Source organism: Halichoerus grypus, chromosome 9 (assembly GCF_964656455.1).
Source record: "Halichoerus grypus chromosome 9, mHalGry1.hap1.1, whole genome shotgun sequence".
NCBI lineage: Eukaryota > Metazoa > Chordata > Mammalia > Carnivora > Phocidae > Halichoerus > Halichoerus grypus.
This window is the reverse complement of record NC_135720.1, coordinates 106,975,484-106,998,957: the sequence shown is the minus strand read 5'-3', so window position 1 is coordinate 106,998,957 and position 23,474 is coordinate 106,975,484. Positions and strand designations below refer to the sequence as shown.

The following is a 23,474-nucleotide window of genomic DNA, read 5'->3' as shown; positions in this document are numbered from 1 at the left end:
CTTCAAATCCTATGAAGAGACCATCTCTGTGAACAGGAATACAGCAACACAACACCGGGAACACTGATGCCTTGCAAAATCAACTCCTGTGCTAGAAAAAATATGCTGGAACAACCAAAAGCCAAAACAGAAAAACACTAAAAAACCATTCCACACCCTCTCCATTGGAGAGCTGTCAAATGGAAAGGGCACTCTGGAAATTCTTCCTCCGATTTCATTTTCTGATCCATAAATCTGCTGATCACGCACATCCCTTCCTGCACAGCCCTTTCCCATTACAAATCTGTCGTGGTGACTCACTAACCTGCCATATGGCAGAGTAAATCCATTCAGGAAAACACAGGGCTACTTTGCACCTCACCACAGTGATTTAAGCTAGGCAGACTAGCTTCTCTAGAGGAAAAACCATATCTGGATCATGAAATGGAAACCACCCAAAAGTGACACAAAAGAAAAAAGCCCCTTTAACCAACATTCAGAATAAAGAATAAAGAGAACACAATCCAGGTACACTTAGTTCAAGAAAGAATGTGTTTAACTTACCTCTCATACATACTCTGACCACTTTAAGAACAGGCCTAACACCCACAGGCATAAAGAATTCTGTTTTACATTTTTCTGACATGTACACCTTTTCCTTCATAATTCCCAAAGCTCAGAACAGTCCTAACATTTCCACTTAAAACAGACATCACCCAGTGTGACAGGCACCCAATATCCAAGAGATAAACTTGCAGTGTAACTGGCAAAGAACAAGATGTGCCTTAACAGTTCTCCATCATTAAGTAGATCAGCAACTTTCAATGACTGTCCTGTACACCATGGATTGATCTGCATATGGGGTAAACTTGACAAAATATTAGCTTCTGCTTCTTTAATTACCATAATTTTATTTTAAAAAAAAGAATCAACTGGAGCTAAAAAACATAATCACTATTTAAAAGCATTCTACTATAGTTAATATCACTAAATATTAAATTAAAAGGTAATGAAATCCTCAATTCATGCCTTTTGTTCTGCTAAGGAACTTCTAGACTTATCCCATTATTTTTTTTTAAAGTCTCTGTATGAGATGACTGAATATTACAATCATCTTTCAAAAATCTATAGTTAAAAAATATGATTGTCTTTTAACTGGACTAGTCCAATTGCTCCCATGTAGAAAATCTCTTAGCCGATTCTAAATGTGTAACTGCATCATCAGAATAAAACTTCTGGGGGAGAAATCAACAAAAACCAAATAGGAAAAAAATAATCTCCTTTGGGGAGATTTCCATTTCTTTTCTCTCTCTCATCATATTGTTTTCTTTTCAGTTCTTAACTAAGGACAGTGGAATAATCCTGCCTGGTCTTGGTGAGACCAAGTGGCATAAATTCCAGCTTCAGAGAGAGTAGACACTATGGTAACATGCTGACAGCCTTCATTTACATAAAAGAATACTAATTACGTGGTATCATCAACATCTGCGATTCTGCTCACTGCCATATGCGACAGCGCAGGGTATTTTAACCCTTCAACTTACTAAATGTACCCTAAATTGCATGTACCACAAAACTCACAAAGACTGCTTGAAAAGGCACAGTGAATACATTTTTATAAATAAGTATTAAAAATGAATTTTATTTTCAGCTAACATTTTATTTCCAAGAGATATGGGAAAATATAATTTAATACCAACATACAATTAAGGAAAAGATGAAAGATACAGTTAATAACCCAAAAGGGAAGAACGCTACATCCTAGAGTATTACTCAGGGCTCTAAAAGGCTGTATAATAAATACAATGAAACTAGCCTTTTGAATTTTTAGATGCTGGCTAAAACAAGACAAAGGCAATAAATACAAAATAAGAAAAACAAAAAGTTGCAGCAGAGCCTGAGAGGGATGAGGTTAGTGAAAGAAAGTGTTCAGAAGCCCTTTGCTAAGGCAGTGTATGTGTGGGGATGTGGCTCAGTGGAGTGGAGTGTCCCCCACACACCGCCTCTCCCCTTCTCCTCGCTCCCCTTCTCCCAGGATGTGGGGGGGGCGGGGGTGGTGGTGGAGGGTGACTTACCAGTCAGAGCATGGCTCAGAGACTCCCAGGGAGGCAGAACTCTCTGAGAGGGTTTCAGAGGCTCTGACTAAACGTGTTCTTTAGCTCTCTGACCCGAGACCTGGGACGGAAGGCAGCAGCAGGTCACCATATGCTGCCGTGCTGGGTGTGCCCGAGCCTTGTGAGCTGTGTCACTGCTCACCTGGCCTCGGCCATCAAGTACTGATGTTCAGGAATGAGTGTCTAATCGCGGGTGAGAGCAGAGTGCAGGTTATGCCCATGTGGTAATGTCTCTCTCACTTGCATTAGGACCTGCCTTCTTGGATTAGAAAGGAGTAGGGTTCATCTAGGAAGCTCTGGGCAGGGCCCACAGCCCTGCTTTGTCCGGGAGAGGGGCTGTGCCTGTGGCCCAGAAGGGAAATGACAGAGACAGCACAACCATCAAGGAATAAATGCTCTGCTCTGTGCCAAACACCAACTTCTCTGACCATAGTAAGAGCAAGAACTGGATGTAAGCCCTCCGTACCTTCAGTCTCTGCTCTCTTGTTCACCTTTCTCTCCAGATACACACAAGTCTCTCCTGTCTAGACAGAGAAAGAAGGACATACAGACAAAAGTCTGCCCTGCCTCCAGATGATCACTGACACTGCTGTTGGGCTCTTTCTCCTTCTGCCCACCTTATTTCTGGCAAGATAATGTGCAGCTGCATCTTCCTCACAGTTCACTCCTTAACACATTCATTTCATGGGAACTATTTACACAAAGGGCATTGGCAATTTCTTTATAGCTAAGTTCATTAGCCTGAATTTTAAGCCACTGTTCTCTGGTTTTCTCCCTATGTCTGAAATCACACCTTCCCTGTTTTCGTGTCTCTCTCTTCCTTAAAATGTACGCTTTCCTCAAGACTCTGCCCTGAGCTCTCTTTCTCAGTGATTTCATCTATTCCTACAATGTTGAGTATCATTTCTATAATGTATTTTAATTTTCACAAATACTATCTAAAGAGTACTTTATTGATATAGTTTATATACCATAAAATTCACTCATTTAAAACAGAACTCGGGGCGCCTGGGTGGCTCAGTCAGTTAAGCATCTGACTCTTGGTTTCGGCTCAGGTCATGGTCTCCAGTCGTGAGATCGAGCCCCACGTCAGGCTCCGCACTTAGCAGGGAGTCTGCTTGGGATTCTCTCTCTCTCTCCCACCCTTCTTGCATGCACACGCTCTCTCTCTCTTTCCCTCTCTCTCAAATTAAATAAATAAAATCTAAAAAAAAAAAAACCCATACAACGCAACAATTTGGTATATTCAGAGCCCACAAGTACTTTTGAATATGAAATCTTTCCATTTCATTGCAGAGTCTCTATCTTAGGTTGAATTTTCACATTCTGATACCTGCATTATGTATACTACTATTAATAGTATTTGCAAGATGAAGCTATTGAACGTGTTTTGCACTTTTTGTTTATTCATTTGGTAGCCGTGACGATCACGGACTGAAATATATACAATTTCATCCAGGTCTCCAGGTGCTCAAGATAGAAAAGATGACTTATAGGGGGTTAGAGAGTTGCCATCTGTGGAACAAAGCTAAGCTAGCTGGCCTTCGACAGATCCGACTTTTTGACTGATTAGCCTAATACTCTTGCCAAAGAGGTCTGTGCCTAAAACTTAACCCCTTGTCCAGATCTATAGTAGACTGGGGACAAGGTGGCCAAAAAAGAGTGCTCACAAGAAATTCTGAATCCACATGGAAAACACACACAGGAGCACGTGTGCTCTTAAAAATGTTACCTGTGACTCCACAGAGAAGTGGCAGCCAAGAGTAGAAGATAACCCGGTTGGCTGTGTAAACATTAAACAAGTCTAATTCAGAGCTTAATAATTTATGCTACCTCCCAATCAAAAAGGCCTATTTGCTACAACCTGATGTTGTTTTGGCGTGGTCTACTTGACAGGCTAGTGTTCAAGCAAGGTCCAAACTAAAGGTTCCCTCTTCTACTCCACTGCCGTATGGAAAATTTCTATTGCCACCACTGAGAGAATCAGGGTCAACCTTTACAAATCTGACCACAGGAATCCTGGCTTGTAATCCTGAAGTACGCCTCGAAAACACTAGGTTCTCCACAGCAGCCAGGCAGTCAGTCATCAAAAATGTACACATATGTCAAAGTGTATACATATGCCAAAACTTCTTGGATTGTGCCCTTTAAATATGTGCAGTTTATTGTATGTAAGTTACACCTTAGCAGAGCTATTAAAAATTACACAAACACACCCAGTGAGGAATTTACCCCTAATGAAATAATGGAGTGAAGCAGCAGCTCCTTCTACTACTAGGTGAAAGCTACCAGGAAACTTTATCAGGAGTGGGTAAGACTGACAACACAGACTCCACTGATCATTTTACACTAAAAGCAGGATGATCACACACTACATGCTACATGCTGATAGGATGCAATAAGGGGTTCACAGCAGCATCACCTATAAAGTACTCTGGCTGAAAGAACTGAACCTGAGTCTAGTGAAGCATTTGGATCTAACTACCAGGGTATGAGAAATGTAGGAGACAGAACATGCTACCACAAGGCTGCAATTAGCCAGATTACCAAATCCGAGTGTGGCAAATGCTATAGGATCAATGATCTGAAGTCTTTAATAAATACATGGCATAAAGAAAAAAGCGGGTGGGGGGATGGAATTACTATAGACTATGTGAAACTTAGAGACATATCAACCACATTCAGTGTGTGGTTCACATTTAAATCCTGATATCAACAAACCAACTATAAAAAGATGTTTTTCAGACAACTGGGAAAAAATGTTTTAAAATATTGTCTGCCTCTACCTATATCACTATATTTTTTAACAGTTTCATTGAGGTATAAGTGACATACAATAAACACATGTTTAAAGTACATAATTTGGTAAGTTTTTGACATATGGTATATACTTATAAAATCACCACAATCAAAAGCATGAACACATCCATCACTCCCAAAATTTCTTCATGCCTCTTTGTAATCCTTCCCTCTCTACCACAACTGGAGAAATTTAAACATAGACTAAGTATGAGAAAACATTAATTATTTGTTTAATGTGACAGTAGTATGGTGGTTATACTTTTTTGTAGTCTTTATATGTTAGAGATATCTCAAGTATTTATAGGTGAAATACGATGTATGGAATCTGCTTTAAACTATTCTTGGGGGGAGTGGCAGGAAGACAGATGAAACACTGTCAAAACATTCATAATTGTTGAAGCTGGTTGATGGGTACATGGAGCTCATAATGCTATTCTCTTTATTTTAGGGTGTGCTTACAAAGTTCCATAAAAATTGTTTTAAGACAGGGGTGCCTGGGTGGCTCAGTTGAGTGTCTGCCTTCGGCTCAGGTCATGATCCTGTGGTCCTGGGGTTGAGCCTTGTGCCGGGCTCCCTGCTCATGAGGTGGGGAGTCTGCTTCTCCCTCTTCCTCTGCTCCTTCTCTCTGACTGTGCTCTCTCTCCCACGCTCTCTCTCTCAAAATAAATATCTTTTTTAAAAATTGTTTTAAGACAATAAAGAATATACTCTCTGGTAGCAAAAGAAAACCATGAAACAAACCTATCACAAATTAGAGAAGTTTTGGGACACCTTTCATCTCTATCATCATTTTATCATCACATCTAGTTTTACTTTGAAATGCACCCTCCCCACCCTACACGAACACACCAAATCAAACCAGTAGTTTTTCTCAGCAGCATTAGTCACAGAAGATGGCTGGCAAAATACCCTCTGGTCTGGGCCTCAAATATACCCTTTAGGATCAGGTGGCAACTTCTTTGCAGGCCCCCCAAAGTTGCTTCCAATAACTTTACCAGATTTTTGCCCATAAGAACTTCCTGAGTATCTTTGTCTTTTGGGTTCACAAAGCCACTTTAGCCAGTCTGTTGAAATGCTCTTGCTTGGTCTAATGTTTTCTCCCTGAAACTTCTTCCATTATTGGAAAAGAAAAACCCCCTCATTTTTTCACAGTTCTGCTCCTTCCTCACTAACTCTGATCATCCAGGTGTCAAGGAACTCATCTTATACCTTCCTAAGTCTGGCTGTGGTCTCCGCAAACAGTAGCAGAAATCTCTGACCCCGGGCAGACACAAGTTACTCCCAGGCCACATGATGTTTGGCAAAGCAAAATGTGGCCACATGGATCCAGTCCAATATTCACAAACATCACCCAACAGGTTGTTTTCCAGTTGAGACTCTGGAATAACAGTCTTCTCAGAGAAACAATGTTATAAATAGCACGTGGGCCAGTTGAAGCCCATCATGTATCTTCAGTATAGTACTAGAATACTAGCACTACCAGGAGGGAAGCTAACTACCAACTGTATTATTTTGAGAAAATTAATTCAAAGTTTCAACTTGAAATGCCAAGAATTGCTCTCCCAGCTGCAGCCCAGGCAGTGAAATTGGGAAATCTCCCTCCTCCCACTCCCCCACGTGGCTGAAGAGGGCTTTCCACACATGGACATTTGTATGGAAGACACACATATACGGTAGGAACTGCCTGTAGAGGAAAAAAAAGAACAATTTCTGTGAATGGAAAATAAATCTGACTAGAATTTACAAACTGATTGTCAGGATTAGATGCCAGTGCTGGTTATTTCAGTGGCTGTTCCAAGAAATAGGAACCTCCTCTTCCTAATGTCCTGTTTCTTAAAATGATAGCAGTATATTTAGTTCTGGGCCTTCCCCATCAATATACCAAAGCACATCTTTCAGGACAAAGGGCCATCATATTTTGCATGATTGGAGACACAATTTTTGAGCACTTTATTTCAAGAGCAAAGAAGACAAATGTCTAGAAAGAAGGGCCAGATACAAAGGGGTATTTGTTACATACACACAAAAGGAGAAAACTGGAAGCTACAAAGAGAACACTCAGGCACTTTAATGGAGAACAGATTAAATAAATTATAAATGGGCCATATAATGGAAACCATCAGTTGTTTTTTGTTTTGCTTTCTTTTATAAAGAGGCAGACCTATTTGCACAACGATTCAAGATACAGTATGTGAAAAAAACAAAGGGGCAGAATGGTGTATATAATATACCATCATGACTGTTTAAAAAAAAACTATACACATACAACCTCCCTGCCCCCTCACGTGCATTAAGAGGTTAAACAAGAAACTATTAACAGCACACACACCATGATGGCAAACTGGGGATGGAGATGGAGAGGAGATTCAGTCATCAACCTTTGTACCTTTTGGGAGAAAGAAATCATGTGTTATCTATTTTTAAAAAGATATGGCACTGAGGAGACTGTTTCAACAGTCTTAAAAATTCAGGCATCAGCAAGATGACTGAAGATAAGCACAGAACATCGATGGTTTATTATGTTTTCATTAGAAAAGGACGTAGAGACAGGCAGTCGGATGATAACTTATGGTGTATGGAGAACCTACGGAATTATATTCTAGTAGCACTAATCGTTGCACAGGGAACCCCCCTCACTCCCTCTCCATAAGCTTATGACCAGCAAAGTGCAGACCTCTCGATATAGCGGAGCCTCCATTGGTCAAGCGTCAATCACGTGAAATTTCGTATCAGCCAAGGTACCAAGGTAATTTCTACTCTACTCGCCCAGGGGCCACTACCGAAATTTGTCCATAGAACTGATTTCCGTGGGCAGGCTCTTGCCTTTCCCAACTCTCAAGAGATCTTTCCTTCCTTCATGGAACAGCTCCTCACATTATTTCAGTTTACTGGTCAGCAAGCTACAACTCTCAAAACCCAACCAACCTCTCTGAAGAAGTGTGAGTGTGAGAGTGCGCTAGGGGGCGGTGAAGGCAATCAGCTAAATGGTGGAGGACCCTCCATACCACTCCAAGTACAAAAGCCACACAATAAGCCTGTTTCTCAGTCTGTACAATCAGAAGGCAATAGTATCTACTTCAAAGAGTTGTTCTTGAGGGAGGCTCAAATAAAATGGCCATGTAACTGCACTCTGAAAGTGCATGCCTCTAAGCAAAGTACTGGCTGACTTGGCCACCCTGTCACCTATCCCTGAAAACAGTTATTTTTGCCTCCATAGGGCCTAAAGTTGGGCTGGCTAACTGAGCAGCTTACAGTAATTGGTTGTCTGATCTTGATTTTACCCAGACAGTTTCGTTTAGTAAGGCATTTTTAATAAAATACTCTTAAACAAGAAAATAAATGATTATTTTATATTAAAAATGAGAAAAATCATTATTTTCCCCAAGCACATTAAAGATTTTTTTCTAATATTATCTATTTCTCTTAGGTCTTTAAGACCTTTAGTAGCAACACAATGCAAGGGAAGTAAAAGTCCAATTAAGATGTTAGAAACAAACTCATAGCACCATAAAATGCAGCTGGATGAAAGAAGCAGAATCAGTCTCCGCTCCCTCTCCAGTGGGGGTATGCCCATTGAATATTTACAGGTCCCACAGAATGTGCTGCATGGCAAAAATATAAAAGAGGCCTTCTTTCAAATAAGGCATAGAAGGCTTTTCAAAGACATGAACTGTGCATGAACCCTCATCTCTCGTATAAGAATGAAGCAGAAGTGCTTCTGGGAACTCAACTATAGTAAGCAGACACAAGAGAAAAGACAGCCAGTGCACACCCAGGCAATGAACTTCATGTAGTTTAAATCCCACAAATCCCGGCCACCTCTGCTCTTATTTTAGAGATGCCAACCCTTCTGCCCTGCCAGTGAGTCCCACCTTATGGATTAAGACAATGACATCCTCATTAAAGGCAAATATAGAATCTTATAAGGGAAACACACAAAGCCAATCAATGTTTAACAGCTAAGCGCAGATTAATTTACCATAGCAGGAAGTGGAAAGCAGAGCTCTGAGGGACAGGGTGCTGTGTAGATAAATATAGTGAGGAAGAAACTAAAGAGGGAGAAAAGTCTGAATCACTGCTTGAGACCCCACAGAAGGAAGACTTGAGCCATAAGGGGTAATGGACACCAAGGAGGGAGGGCCCTAAAACAAAATATATAAGAACACCCAAACAATAAGCCTCACAACTTCATAATTTTTTCCAGCAACCCTCCCATGTCGCCTCTGGTAACTGTGCTGAACATTGTACATAACCACCAAATTATATCAGTGAGGTATAACGAAACAAGGGATGTATGCAATTCATTAGCTTTTAACACATATGAATAACTAGAAAAGTAATTATTCTAAAGTTAAACCTTTCATTTCTGAACATGTGTTGTCTGAGCCTGACTTCTTAGTAAACTTCAGTTTGTTATTTTTTAATTTTTATTATTTTTAGTGGGGAGGGGCAGAGGGAGAGGAAGCGAGAATCTTAAGCAGGCTCCACACCCAGCACAGAGCCCGACGTGGGGCTTGATCTTGAGACCCTGAGATCATGACCTGAGATGAAATCGAGTTGGACACTTAACCAACTGAGTCACCCAGATGCCCCTTCAGTTTGTTATTTTTAAGTTAATGGTCACTAATTGGCTATAGCCAAGGGTAAATAAAGTGCCCAATCAAACCACCTAACTCAGCTACAGCAAACTTATCAAAACATATACATCATCACTATACCTACCACTCATATGAGAACCTACCCAAACTAATAAGAACTAAACTGCTTTGAAGGAACTATCGATAAAAACTATCTAATATTGGCAGAAGCAAAATAATAAATAATATTCCAAGAGGCCAACCAACACATCTCTAAGAAACCATCTAATGCTTTACTAATTCCAATTAGAGTCTAGCTTATGAGTCTGCTGGTAAAGAAAATACCTCACAAAGGTCCAGATATGCCCTGGACCTTAATAAGGAAGGAGGGCAGGACCATTAAGGTGTTGATGTCATTGAGTAGGTTCAAGAAATAAGGAACTTTTGGGGCACCTGGGTGGCACAGTTAAGCATCCAACTCTTGGTTTCAACTCAGGGTCATGAAATCAAGCCCTGTGTTGGGCTCTGTGTTCAAAGTGGAGTCTGCTTGAGACTCTCTCTCCCTCTCCCTCCGCCCCTCCCCCCACCCCCGTGCGCATACATGTGTGCACGCGCGCACACGCTCTCTCTCTCTTAAAAAAAAAAAGGAACTTTGTGTTCTCACATGATAATAGTACCAAATGTCTCTAAAAGAGTAGATAAGGATTTATCTTCTGAGATTGAAGTTAGAAAGGAAAAAAAAAAGTAGTAAACACAATAATCCATCTGTTAAAAATACCAAAACCCTGAGGTCTGAGTGACTGCAGGGTTCTGGGGCCCCCACACCCAATCAAAGTAACCCAGGTATAACCTCAGAGACCTAGGGAGAATATGACTGTCCTAGACATATGAGCCTATACCTGACTATGGACTAAAGACCACAGGTAAGAGGGAGCATTCTCAGAGTAATAATGAAACAGTGCTCTTTCTACATGGCATAGGGGAACAAGCCCCCAGTCTGTAAATACAACTACTTGAGCCTGGTGATATCAAATGAGGGCCAGAAACCATTAATCACTAAAAACATTCAGCAGACTTCCTTTGCATCAATTGCTTGCACAGAAAACTAAAATTGATTTTCCATGTACCTTGCCTTCAGGGAGAGAATGTAATAACCACCAAGTTCAAGTACTAGTATGCTTAACACTTACATTTCTCACTGTAAATGAATCTTCTAATTGTTTTGGTCACATAAGTCATTTCCCAAGAAACTGGACATCGTATCGTGTTCTCACAAAATTGAGGTTCTGAACCTTTAGAGTTAAGGTCTAAACCCTAGTTATGACTTCACCAAGGTAATGCCATCTGCGAGGGCTAGCAAAAAGCTAGCTGGCAATTTCAGGGGTAGTTCTCTATCTAAGATCTAAGTAGAACACAGACAAAATTTCTAGATACTTTCTGGTATTTTTATAATTAACTTGCATTATAAATAATTGAACTATCATTTATTGGACATTACTATATCCAGACACTGTTCTAAAACTTAATGCACATCAATTCTTCTTGACAACTTGATGAGGTAAGTGATTTTAAACTCATTTTAAGAAGAATAAGAAGGCTCGGAGAGGTAAAGAATCCTCTCCAAGGTCACACTGCTGGTACATGGCTGAGCTGTGAGATAGATTCCAAAGCTGGCTCTTAACCAAATGTGACTGACTACTGTCCGAACTTTAGATTTTTACAATCTAATGTGAAATATCTCATTGTTTTAATTTTCATTTGCTTAATTACTAGCTTAATGTTGAACATCTTTTCAAATAACTATTGACCATTTTTGTTTTCTTTTTTGTGCACTGAAGAAAACATACACTCACCACTTACCCAGCACTCAGATGAGAACTTACCAGTAAGAACTTAACTGCTTTGAAGGTGCTATCAACAGATATATATATCTAATACTGGCAGAAATAAAGTAATAGGCATTACATATTCCAAGAGATCAACCAACCTTTGCCTACTCTTGGATTGGATTGTTGGTCTTTTCTTTATATATTCTGGATACAACACTTTTAAATTTACACCTGTAAATATCCTCTCTTAGTCTGTTGCTTGTCTTTTGTTTAAGGTGTCTTTTGTCCTGAATAAGATTTAGTTAATGCAATCATATGATGCAATTTAGGATTTTATATTTTATGAAATCCTTTCTTAACTCAAGGCAATAAAAGATATTTTTTTAAAAGATTTTATTTATTTGGGGTGCCTGGGTGGCTCGGTTGTTGAGCGGCTGCCTTCGGCTCAGGTCATGGATTCCAGGTCCTGGGATCGAGCCCCACATCGGGCTCCCTGCTCGGTGGGAGGCCTGCTTCTCCCTCTCCCACTCCCACTGCTTGTATTCCCTCTCTCGCTGTGTCTCTCTCTGTCCAATAAATAAATTGGACATAATAAATTCTCATCTGAGTGCTGGGTAAGTGGTGAGTGTATTTTTTCTTCAGTTCACAATAAATAAATAAATTGGACAGAGAGAGACACAGCGAGAGAGGGAACACAAGCAAGGGGAATGAGGGAGGGAGAAGCAGGCCTCCCACGGAGCAGGGAGCCGGAAGCGGGGCTCGATCCCAGGACCCCTAGATCATGACCCAAGCCGAAGGCAGACGCCCAATGACTGAGCCACCCAGGCGCCCCAAAGATATTCTCTTTACAGTATCTTCTGAAAGTTTTAAAGTTTTACACTTAGGTTATTAAAATACATCTGGATTTATTTTCCTATTCTCTTCAGCTGGCCTATCTGACTAGTCCCTTACCAAGACCACACTGTTCTGATTACTACAGAGACAAGTTCTGCAAATCTTGCCATCCTATACTGCCACTCTTCAACAATTCTTTTTCAATGCAGCCTTAGCCATTTTTGCCTCTTTACCATATGAAATTTAGGATAAGCTTGCAAAATTATTTTTAAAAATCCTCTTGAATTTTTGATTGGTATTGCCTTGAATCAAATTGCCTTATTTAGAGGTGGGGCGCCTGGCTGGCTCAGTCAGAACAGCATGTGTAGGTCTTGATCTCTGGGTCATGAGTTCAAGCCCCTTGTTCAGTGTGGAGATTACTTAAATAAATAAAACTTAAAAAATTTTTAAAATAAAATAAAACCTTATTTGGGGAAAAGTAACCTCTTTATGATAGTTAAGTCTTTCCATCCATGAACATGGTATCTCTCTGTTTATTCACGTCTTACAATATGTTTCCTCCACAAGACTAACCTATTTCTTATTTAGATATTTCCCGGATACTTGACAGTTTTTTATGGCTATGTGAATGGGATCTTTTTAAAAATATACATTTAATAAATAGCTACTGATGTGACTTTTATATTAGATTGAATCATATGAAATGACTGATATTTGACCATTTTTACCTACAAAAAATGTTAATTTCATATGGTTCAACCACAAAATCGCTGAACTCTGTTATTAGCTCTAATACTTTGTCAATTTTCTTGAATTTTCTATGAATAACCATATCTTCTTCAAATATAGACAGTTTTATCCTCTCTTTTCTATATCTTTTATTTCTTTTTCTTTTTTTTCTGGCATTCACCAGAAACTCCAATTTATTACAAAATAGTAAGATGACAGTAGGCACCATGCCCTGTTCCTAACATTAGAGGGAATGGGTCCAAGTTTTAGTATTAAGTATGATAGCTATCATAGGGGGTTTTGGTTAACTTTGGGTTAAGGAAACTCCCTTTTATTTCTAGTTTGGTAAAAAGAATATTTTAATCAGACTAAATATTAAATTCCATCTAATATTTTCTTCTGAACTTATTAAGAAAATTATATGACCATACCCCCTTAAAAATTAATATGCTGGATTATGTCAGTGGTGGATTTTCTGATATTGAACCACCCTTGCATACAATGATTAAAACCCATCTGGTCATAATGTTTTGTTTTGCATTTTTTTTTTTTTTAAAGATTTTATTTATTTATTTGAGAGAGAGAGAATGAGAGAGAGCACATGAGAGGGGGGGAGGGTCAGAGGGAGAAGCAGACTCCCTGCCGAGCAGGGAGCCCGATGCGGGACTCGATCCAGGGACTCCAGGATCATGACCTGAGCCGAAGGCAGTCGCTTAACCAACTGAGCCACCCAGGCGCCCCTTGTTTTGCATTTTAATATAAGGATACATTTAATTTGCTAATATTTCATTTAGAATTTCCACATCCATACTCAGAAACGTGATTAGTCTTTCATTTTTTTCTGTCATCCTTCTGTTTTTGTAACAAAATTACACTAACCTCAAAAAATGAAATGGGTAGCTTTACCTCTTTATCTCTTCTCTGAAACAGTTTAATGCCTCCACAGTTTATCTATTCCATGAAGGTCTAGTAAAATTTACCTGTGCAGCTGTCTCTTCTAGACACTCTTTAGGATTGTTTTTGTGGTGGATGTAGCTAAGTTCAAAGCAAGACCCATATTTCCTCCCAGTGATCACAGGTCTTCAAGCTTTGGGGAAGTTTGTCTTGGTAATCCAGTGTCTACTTTAACCCCTGCAGAAATTCCTTGTTGTTTTATACTTTTGAAAGTATTCAAGTAAATAGTAAGTTCATGGTAGAAAGAGAGACAATAGTGGAGTAAATACAACAGATCCGCAAGCGATGAATATTCTTGAAAGCAGTATGCAGCACCAGTGCCAGCCAGCCAGGAGATTCTGATACACTGGTGCTACTTTTACTGAACTTCAGAGTATAACAGGAAACTCCAAACAAGATCACCGACATTATGGCTACAAAAAGTGATGCTAGTATTTTTGAAGTAAACTGATTATTTCCCTTCACCACTAGCACTTCTGAGCTTCCAAATGCATACTTAACATTAACCATGGCTCCAAATTACACAACAACAAAAACCTACAACTACCACCTCTAACAGATTGCCACTATCTGTGTGATAAAGCCCAAGTCCCTTAGCCAGACCTCTGTAAGTATTTCAAACAATCTCCAAAGTAGCTTTGCATGCAAACAGCCAGACTGGTCTGCTCACCATTTACTCAAAATCCTTCTAATACTCTTGTGCTCTCTCTTTCTCTCTCAAATAAATAAATAAAATCTTAAAAAAAAAAAAAAAAGAAACAGAAATTCTGGAGCTGAGGTGTGCCTGGGTGGCCCAGTCAGTTAAGTGACTAACTTCAGCTCAGGTCATGATCTCAGGGTCCTGGGATCGAGCCCCACATTGGGCTCCCCACTCAGTGGGGAGTCTGCTTGTCCCCTCACTTCCCTCTGCCCCTCTCCCCACTTGTGCTCTGTCTCTCTCTCAAATAAATAAAATCTTTAAAAAAAAGAAATTCTGGAGATGAAAAATACAATAACTGAAGTGAAAAAAATCATTAGAGGGGTTTAACAGCAAATATGATAAAGCAGAAGAAAAAAGCAGCAAACTTGCACAGGTCATTTGAAATTAAGTCAGAAGAACAAAAAAGAAAAAAGAATGAAGAAAAGTGAAGAGAGCCTTAGGGACTTATAGGACACTATTACGAGGACCAATGTACACACTATGGGAGTCCCAGAAAGAGAAGATAAAGAGAAAGGGGTAGAGAGCATATTTGAAGAAATAATGGCTGAAAACATCCCAAATCTGAGGAAAGAAATGGACATATATATTCAAAAAGCTCAAAAGACTCCAACTAAGATAAACCAAAGAAGAACCACAGCAAGGCACATCACATTGTTCAAAGCAACAAGAGAAAAGCTATTTGTCACATACAAGTGAGCTTCCATATGATTATCAATGATTTCTCAGCAGAAACTTTGTAGGCTACAATGGAGTGAGATGCTATATTCAAAGTGTTGAAAGAAAGAAAACCCCTGTCAACCAAGAATACTGTATCCAAAAAATTATCCTTCAAAAATAAAGGTGAAATTAAGACTTTCTCAGATAAGAAAAGCTGAGAGAGTTCATTACCACCAGTCCTGCTCTGCAAGAAATGCTAAACGGAATCCTTAGAAAGAAGAAGACAATAAACAGCAACACAAAAACAGCAACATAAAAATATAAGGTTATCCAGTAAAAGCAAATACACAGACAAATATAGTAACCTGTATTACAGTAATTTTTGGTATACAAAATTTAAATGATAAAAACATTTAAAAACTCTATAAATCTATGTTAATAGGTATCCAATATATAAAGATGTAATTTCTAACGTCAATAACACAAAGTGTGGAGGCGCCTGGGTGGCTAGGTTGTAAGTGTCCGACTCTTGATCTCAGCTCAGGTCTTGATCTCGGGGGTTGTGAGTTCAGGCACCCAGGGGCGCCTGGGTGGCTCAGTCGGGTAAGCATCTCCCTTTGACTCAGGTCATGATCCCAGGGTCCTGGGATCGAGTTCCGCTGAGCAGGGAGCCTGCTTCTCTCTCTCCCTCTGCCTGCCACTCTGCCTACTTGTGATCTCTCTCTCAAAAATAAATAAAATCTTAAAAAAAAAAATCAAGATCCAACTATATGCTGTCTACAAGAGATTCACTTTAGATCTAAGATTCACTTTAGATCACTTTAGATCTGAAAGTAAAAAGGAAGGAAAAAAAATTCCATGCAAATGATAACCAAAAGAGAGCAGGAGTTGCTATACTACTATCAGACAGAATAAACTTTAAATCAAAAACTGTTACAGGAGAGGTGCCTGGCTGGCTCAGTTGGAAGAGCATGTGACTTCTGATCTCAAGGTTGTGAGTTCAAGCCCCATGCAGGGTGTAGAGATTACTTAAATAAATAAAACTTTAAAAAAGCTGTTACAAGAGACAACGAAGGACATTATATAATGACGAAAAGGTCAATTCACCTAGAAAATATAACAATTATAAACATGTATGTACCAAATCTAAATATATGAAGCAGATTTTGGCAGATTTGAATGTAATATAGACAGCAACACAGTAAGATGCTTCAACACTCCACTTTCTTTTTTTTTTTTTTTTTTAATTTTATTTATTTATTTGAGAGAGACAGAGAGTGCGTATACAAGTGGGGGAGAAAGGCAGAGGGAGAGAGAGAAGCAGGCTCCCCACTGAGCAGGGAGCCCGATGCGGGACTCGATCCCAGGACCCCGGGATCATGACCTGAGCCGAAGGCAGACACTTAACTGACTGAGCCACCCAGGCGCCCCAACACTCCACTTTCAATAATGCATGGAACAACCAAACAGAAAATCAGTAAGGAAATAGAGAACCTGAACATTATAAACCAAATGGACCTAATGGACATATACACAACGTTCCACCCAACAACAGAATATACATTCTTCTCAAGTGCACCTGGAACATTCTCCAAGGATAAAACACATGTCAGGCCACAAAACAAATCTTTACAAACTCAAGAAGACTGGAATTATGCAAAGTATCCTTTCCAACACAATGAAATAAAACTAGAAATCAATAGCACAAGGGAAACCGGAAAATCTTCAAATATGTGGAAATTAAACAGCACACTCATAAATAACCAAGAGGTCAAAGAAGTCACAAGGGAACTTAGAAAATACCTTGAGGCAAATGAAAGTGAAAAAACAACATACCACAACTATGGGATCCAGTGAAAACAGTGCTTTTAAGAGGGAAGTTTATAGCTGTAAATGTGTACATTAAAAAAACAACACCTCAAATCAATAACCTAACTTTACACCTCAAGAAACTAGAAAAAGAACTAAGCCCAAAGCTAGCAGAAGGAAGCAAATAATGAAGATTAGGTAAAAAAAACAAAACAGAATAGGGGGAAAAAAAGTCAATGAAACTAAGAGTAGGTTTTTTGAAAAGATCAACAAAACTGACAAAGCCTTACATAAATTAATTAGGACAAAAAGAGAAGACTTGAATAATTAAAATCAGAAATGAAATGGAAAATTACAACCAATTCCACAGAAATAAGAAGGATTGTAACAGGGTACTACAAATGACTGCACACCAACAAATTGGGTAACTTTGAAGAAATGGATACATTCTTAAGAACACACAATCTACCAATCTACATAAGACTGAATCATGAAGAAATAGAAAATCTGAAAAGACCAACAGTCAGTGAGGAAATTGAATCTGAAATCAAAAACCTCCCAATGGAATATAGTCGATAGTATCGTAATAGTGTGGTGACAGGTGGTAGCTACTCTTGTGGGAATAGCATAATGTACAGACTTGTTGAATCACTGTGTTGTACAACTGAAACTAATGTAACATTATGTATGCCAGCTACACTTCAATAAAAACAAACGATCTCCCAAAAAAGAAAAGCCCAGGACCAAATCACTTCACGGGACTAGACACAAATACATGAGAAGATATCTCATGTTCATTAGAAAACAATATTGTTAAGATGTCCACACTACCCAAAGTGATCTAGAGATTCAATAAAATCCTTATCAATATCCCAATGGCATTTTCGATAGAAATATTATCCTAAAATTCATATGGAATCTCAAGGGACTCCAAAAAGCCAAAACAATTTTCAAAAAGAACAAGGTTGGAGGATATATACTTTCTGATTTCAAACTGTTACAAAGCTGCAGTAATCAAAGCAGTGTGGTACTGTCATAAAGACAAACAGACCAACAGAATAGGACAGAGAGCCCAGAAATAAACCCTTGTTTTTATGGTGAAATGATCTCTGACAAGGGTGCCAAGACCACTCTATGAGGAAAGGACAGTCTCTTCAACAAATGATGTTGGGAAAACTGGATATCCATATGCAAAGGAATGAAATTGGACCCTTATCTTACACCGCAGACAAAAATGAACTCAAAACGGCTTAAAGACCTCAATGTAAGACCTAAAACTATACAATTTCTAGAATACAGGGGAAAAGTTTCATGGCATCGGACTTGGCAAGGATTTCTCAGATATGACACCAAAAGCACAGGCAACAAAAGCAAAAATTGACGAACAGGACATTACATCAAACTTAAAAACTTTTATGCATCAAAGAACACAATCAACAGAGTGAAAAAGTAACCTATAGAATGAGAAAAAATACTTGCAAATCATATATCCGATAAGGGGTTATATAAGGATATATAAAGAACTCCTACAACTCAACAACAAAAAAATCAAATAATCCAACTAAAAAATGGGCAAAGTACTTCGATAGACATTTCCCCAAAGATGATATATACAAATAAATGGCCAACAAGTATCTGAAAAGATGCTCAACATCACTAATCAGAGGAAATGTCCACTGATGGATGAATAGGTAAACTATGGTATATACATACAATGGAATATTAGCCTTAAAAAGGAAGGTATCCTAACACATGCTACAATATGGATGAACCTTGAAGACTAAGGCTAAGTGAGATAAGCCAGTCACAAAAAAGACAAATACTGTATGATTCCATTTATATGACATATCTAAAGCAGTCAAAGTCATAGAAACAGAAAGCTCCGTGGTGATTACCAGGGGCTAGAGAGAGGGGGAAAAGGGGAGTTGTTGTTTAATGCGTACAGAGTTTTAGATCTGCAAGATGAAAAAATTCTAGAGATGTTTCACAACAATGTAAATATACTTCACAATAACGAACTGTACACTTAAAAATGGTTAAGATGGTAAATTTCATATATTTTTACCTCATCAAAAAAAAAAGAAGAAAAAGCATTAAAACATTTGTTCAACACAAACAAGACTCGTGACTTCAGAGTTTACAATCTCATATGGAAGATAAGAAATAAACACATAGAACCCTAGATAAGTAAAGGCACCTCAGGTTGCCAAGGCAAACACCAAAAACTTTACTAAGAAGCAGGATAAACTACAGTTCAACTAATATTTACCTGCTTCCAATTGGTACGACTGATGCCGTCATTTGGGACTTCACTCTACCCCAAAGTAATTTTTCTTCTAAACCAAGAGGATCTACACCCACCAGTTCAGATGAATGAATTCCCCAACCACTAATCTTCAGACCAGGGTAAAATTGGGTAATCTTCACTGGCCAGGGTAAAATTGCTATCTGTTTTGTTCCTGCGAAACTGTTCTTTATTAGATTATATCTCACCAGCATTCTTGGTGTTAAATGCCCTTTCTGTAATGGTGATGATAGCAGAAGGTAGTTTGGGTTGGGGTGTGTGTCTGTGCGTGCGAGCACAAGTGTGTTATTTGACAGATCTGTGAAATTTTTAAAATCTGAGAACCACTGTTTTAGATAAAGTCCTCTTAGAATAAAGCCTTGGAGGGCCTTTGAACCTAACTTAAGATTCTGATTCTAAATGTCACATTTCTATAGAAATGGGCTTCTCATAGTAATTGCCAGCATTGGTGTTGGGTTCTTATGCTATAGTTTTCTTTTGGAAAGTATTATTATTTTTTTATTAAAAGAACTTTTATTATTTCATTTTCTGCTTCCCACAACTCTATGGTAGGTATTTTTTTTTAAGATTTTATTTATATATTTGACAGAGAGAGACATAGCGAGAGAAGAACATAAGCAGGGGGAGTGGGAGAGGGAGAAGCAGGCTTCCCGCTGAGCAGGGAGCCCGATGGAGGGCTCGATCCTAGGACCCTGGGACCATGACCTGAGCCGAAGGCAGACACCCAACGACCAAGCCACCCAGGCGCCCCAGTTATGGTAGGTATTTTTAATGCAACACATATAAACAAACGGAGAGGCAATATAGCACAGTGGTTAAAAGGTCAAGCCAAGCTGCCTGGGTTGGAATTCTAGCTCTGAGCTTATTAGTTGTATACAGCCTTGGGCAAATCATCTCTTTGGGCCTCAATTTCCTTATCCATAATATGCGAGCAATAATAGTTTCTACTTCATAGGGTTGTTGTAAGGATTAAATGAGTTAATATGTAAAATGCTTAGAGCAATGCCTGGCACGGAGTTAGAGCTCTAGAAATGAGTGTCAACATTTAGATTAATCCTGTGACTTGCTCCAGATCACAAGCTGACACTGCCAAAGAAATGCGGACTATGACCAGCTTGCTCTCTAAGATCTTTCCACCTGATTCCCACAAAGTCCCCTTTCCCATCGGTCAAATATTATAAAGGTAATGTAGAGGTACTCTGGGGCAAATTATTACTCTGGGCTCTTAGTCACCTCTTCAACTTAGTCCCTCTAAATCTGATCCTGCCATTTTATGGCTATAAGTTTGTTTACAATTTAAAGCTATCTTCATTCTGACCCCTTTTGGCCTGCACAAATTGAAGCTTGACACATTTAAGGCTTTAAGAACTGCTACCTCTTTCAGTAGCCTCTCTCTCAAGCATGCTTTCTAAAATTCTCTGCTTTGCATTCCTAAGTTGCTGGTGTGTGATGAGCTGAACAGAGATAATTCAAGCAGAAGCGGAAAAAGAAACACTTTGAAGACACACTAAAGCAAAACTTCCAATGATACAGCACCACTGGGAACTCAGAGGAATCACAGTGACAGATAAACTGAGGGAGCATGGATGAGCACCTGGAATATCTCCTTCTGAAGAGAGGAGAGCAGGTGCAAACTGTGCCAAGCTCGGTACATGGAGTCTGCAGCTACAAATCCCGGACCAGTACGGGCAGCTGGTGGGGACCCGCCAGGGAGACAGCAATTACTGGTCAGTGGCTGTCATCTTCAGCTACAAAGTGTGGCTCCCTACACCTGCATTCTTCAACTAGTTATTTATTTCAGTGCTAAAATAACAGTTGGCCTTGAAGCATATTTACCCATCTGCTTAAAAAATAAAAATAGAAAGAATCATACACAAAGGGAAAACACACAAAGGGCTTAATGAAATTTGTACTGAGCCATCTGACAGGTTTTCTCTTTTCAATCCTCTTTGTACCTTACTATAGAAAAGTCCCTTAAAATCTGAGAACCCAACTTAGGTAAGTTTTTATGAAGTCTGGAAGTGAGAACTTCTGTTTTTTTACTCTGAGTAGCCACTCTTCCTCCATAGGGCCATGTGCTTCCGAAGGAGATGACCTCAGCACTAGCTCCAGAGGTGGGCCCTGAGAAGTGTCAGCCCATTTGTGCGTGGTACTCCCTGGCAATGGTCACTAGGCCGGCAGTGAGCATGTGGCCAAGGCTTGCCAATCAAATTGGATGGAAGGACATAATCCACATGTAGAGAAGAGGTATTTTCTCAGTGTAGGCATCTATTGGTTGTCTCTTTCACGTTGGTTGAGAGTTTCCCATTTTTCTGTAGGCTAAATAATTTTATGTTCTGCCCTGGACATTTTCAATATTATGAGACTCTGCATCTTGTTTAAATCCCATGGAAAATGTTGATATTTTTACTTTAGTAGGCAATTGACCTGGTTGGATTCCGGTCCCAAGTTCCAACCAACCTTCTGTGGGGTATGATTTAAATGTCATTTCTACATTCAAAGTCTTTGCAAAGTTATTCCGATATGTCTGGCAGGAGCGCAACCCAGTGGCCAGTCTAGGACCCGGACACTGATTCATCTCATAGCTCAATACTCAAAAATTTTTGGTATGCTGTTTGGGAACAGATCCATGCATGTGACAATTGAGGGGTGAGCCCAGGAGATCACAAACAACCTTATGGGGTTACTTTCCTAAGTTCCTCCCTCTCCACTGTCTCCTAGGTACGTTTCAGTTCTTTGGAGCTCCCTTTTCCTGTCTTCCAGCCAGAAACCTGGGGCTTTTCTTATCTCATTCTACCACATAATCTGGGAGCTAGGCAGCAGGAAGACAGAGAAAGGAAAAAAGTAATGGGAGCTGATCCCCACCTTTTTAGGACGACAGCTTCTCCAACCGAGAGAAAGCTTCCCCTCCCTTAGAGCTTCGGGCATCTGTAAGCCCCTGCTACTGACACCGACCGCTCCTGAACACGAGATTTCCTGGGGGCTGGGGCACGACAGAACGATGACAAATGTTTTAAAGGGGGTAGTTTCTACCACTCTGAGTGCTGGGAGTCTCCTTTTCCACTTGAGTCAGCACTAGAGGGTTTATCCTAGAGCTCTCTCTGTCCTTGCCTGGTGCCCACTTCCAGGTTTGGGCTGCACGCAGTCCCAGCAGGGGACACTAGAAATAAAAAAGGAAACTCCCAGCTGGATGGTGGTACTTCAGATCCTGCTCTTCTCTAATCTACCTGCTACTGCTGACTTCTCAGAGTCCTCAAATTGCTATTCCATGTGTTCTACCCAGTTTTTAGCTGCATTCGGTGGGAGAGACTGGGTGGCATGTGCTTACCCTGTTCCATCCAGAAATGGAACTCCCCAGGGGCAAATATTTTTTAATATAGCAGTCATATATTCTTATAAAATAACAAAAAATCCATAACTCCACGAATATTTTTTAAGATGAGGTTCAAGTAGGCTTTTAAGTTAGAAAAAAAAGTAATTTGGCTTACAGAAAAATATTAAGTAACTCTACAAATTCTACCCGTGTGTGACAAAAATCATGACAGTGGTATATAAACAACATAAGTTTGAGAAATGCTGTTCTATAGAAATCACTGTATTTTTTTAAAAAAGATTTTATTTATCTGAGAGACAGTGAGCACGAATGGGGGGGAGGGGCAGAGGGAGAGGGAGAAGCAGACTCCCCGCTGAGCGGGGAGCCAGACAAGGGGCCCCATGCCAGGACCCTGGGATCATGACCTGAGCTGAAGGCAGACGCTTAACCAACTGAGCCACCCAGGCACCCCAGAAGCCACTGTATTTTTAAAGCTACTTCTACATAGTTCTATTTGTATAACAGTATTACTAATTTTAATTATGAATTAATATAAAATAAACTACATATGAATCTGCTTGTACTATTTGCTTTCTGTTAACTGACCCTATAGTTGTTTCCTTCCAGCTATTACAGTCTACAGAATACTGGGAAAGAACAAGGAAGGTCATACAGGGACCTATAAACACAGCCTTCCTCAGGAAGACGGGTCTGAAGGACTAGGAAAGAAGGACAGAAGTAGATGGGAGTGTTCCACAGATTAGGCAGCACATGAGAATTTCATGGATTTAGAAGATAGCCTCTTTTAGAAGTTTGCTGCACTTAGCCTAAAGCTTAAGGAACCCTTCCCTGGACTCCCCATACCTTCTTCA

The 23,474-nt window shown here is 39.6% G+C and overlaps 2 protein-coding genes, 1 long non-coding RNA gene and 1 other non-coding gene across 4 annotated transcripts in view; 2 read left to right on the top strand and 2 right to left on the bottom strand.

Moving 5' to 3' along the window:
* Positions 1-23,474, bottom strand: part of USP49 (ubiquitin specific peptidase 49) — a 48,982-nt gene that overhangs the window by 13,881 nt on the left and 11,627 nt on the right. The window lies entirely within an intron of this gene.
* MED20 (mediator complex subunit 20) overlaps positions 6,822-23,474 on the bottom strand; it is a 174,495-nt gene continuing 157,842 nt past the window's right edge. Inside the window, exon 7 of the transcript XR_013441263.1 lies at positions 6,822-7,281. The gene's annotated coding sequence lies outside the window, so the exon portion shown is untranslated. The remainder of the gene's footprint in view (positions 7,282-23,474) is intronic.
* On the top strand, positions 16,122-16,194 carry TRNAR-UCU (transfer RNA arginine (anticodon UCU)). The gene has a single exon. It is a non-coding gene; the product is annotated as a tRNA-Arg (tRNA).
* On the top strand, positions 19,730-21,182 carry LOC144378987 (uncharacterized). The gene is made up of 2 exons (XR_013440952.1): positions 19,730-20,047; positions 20,726-21,182. It is a non-coding gene; the product is annotated as an uncharacterized LOC144378987 (long non-coding RNA).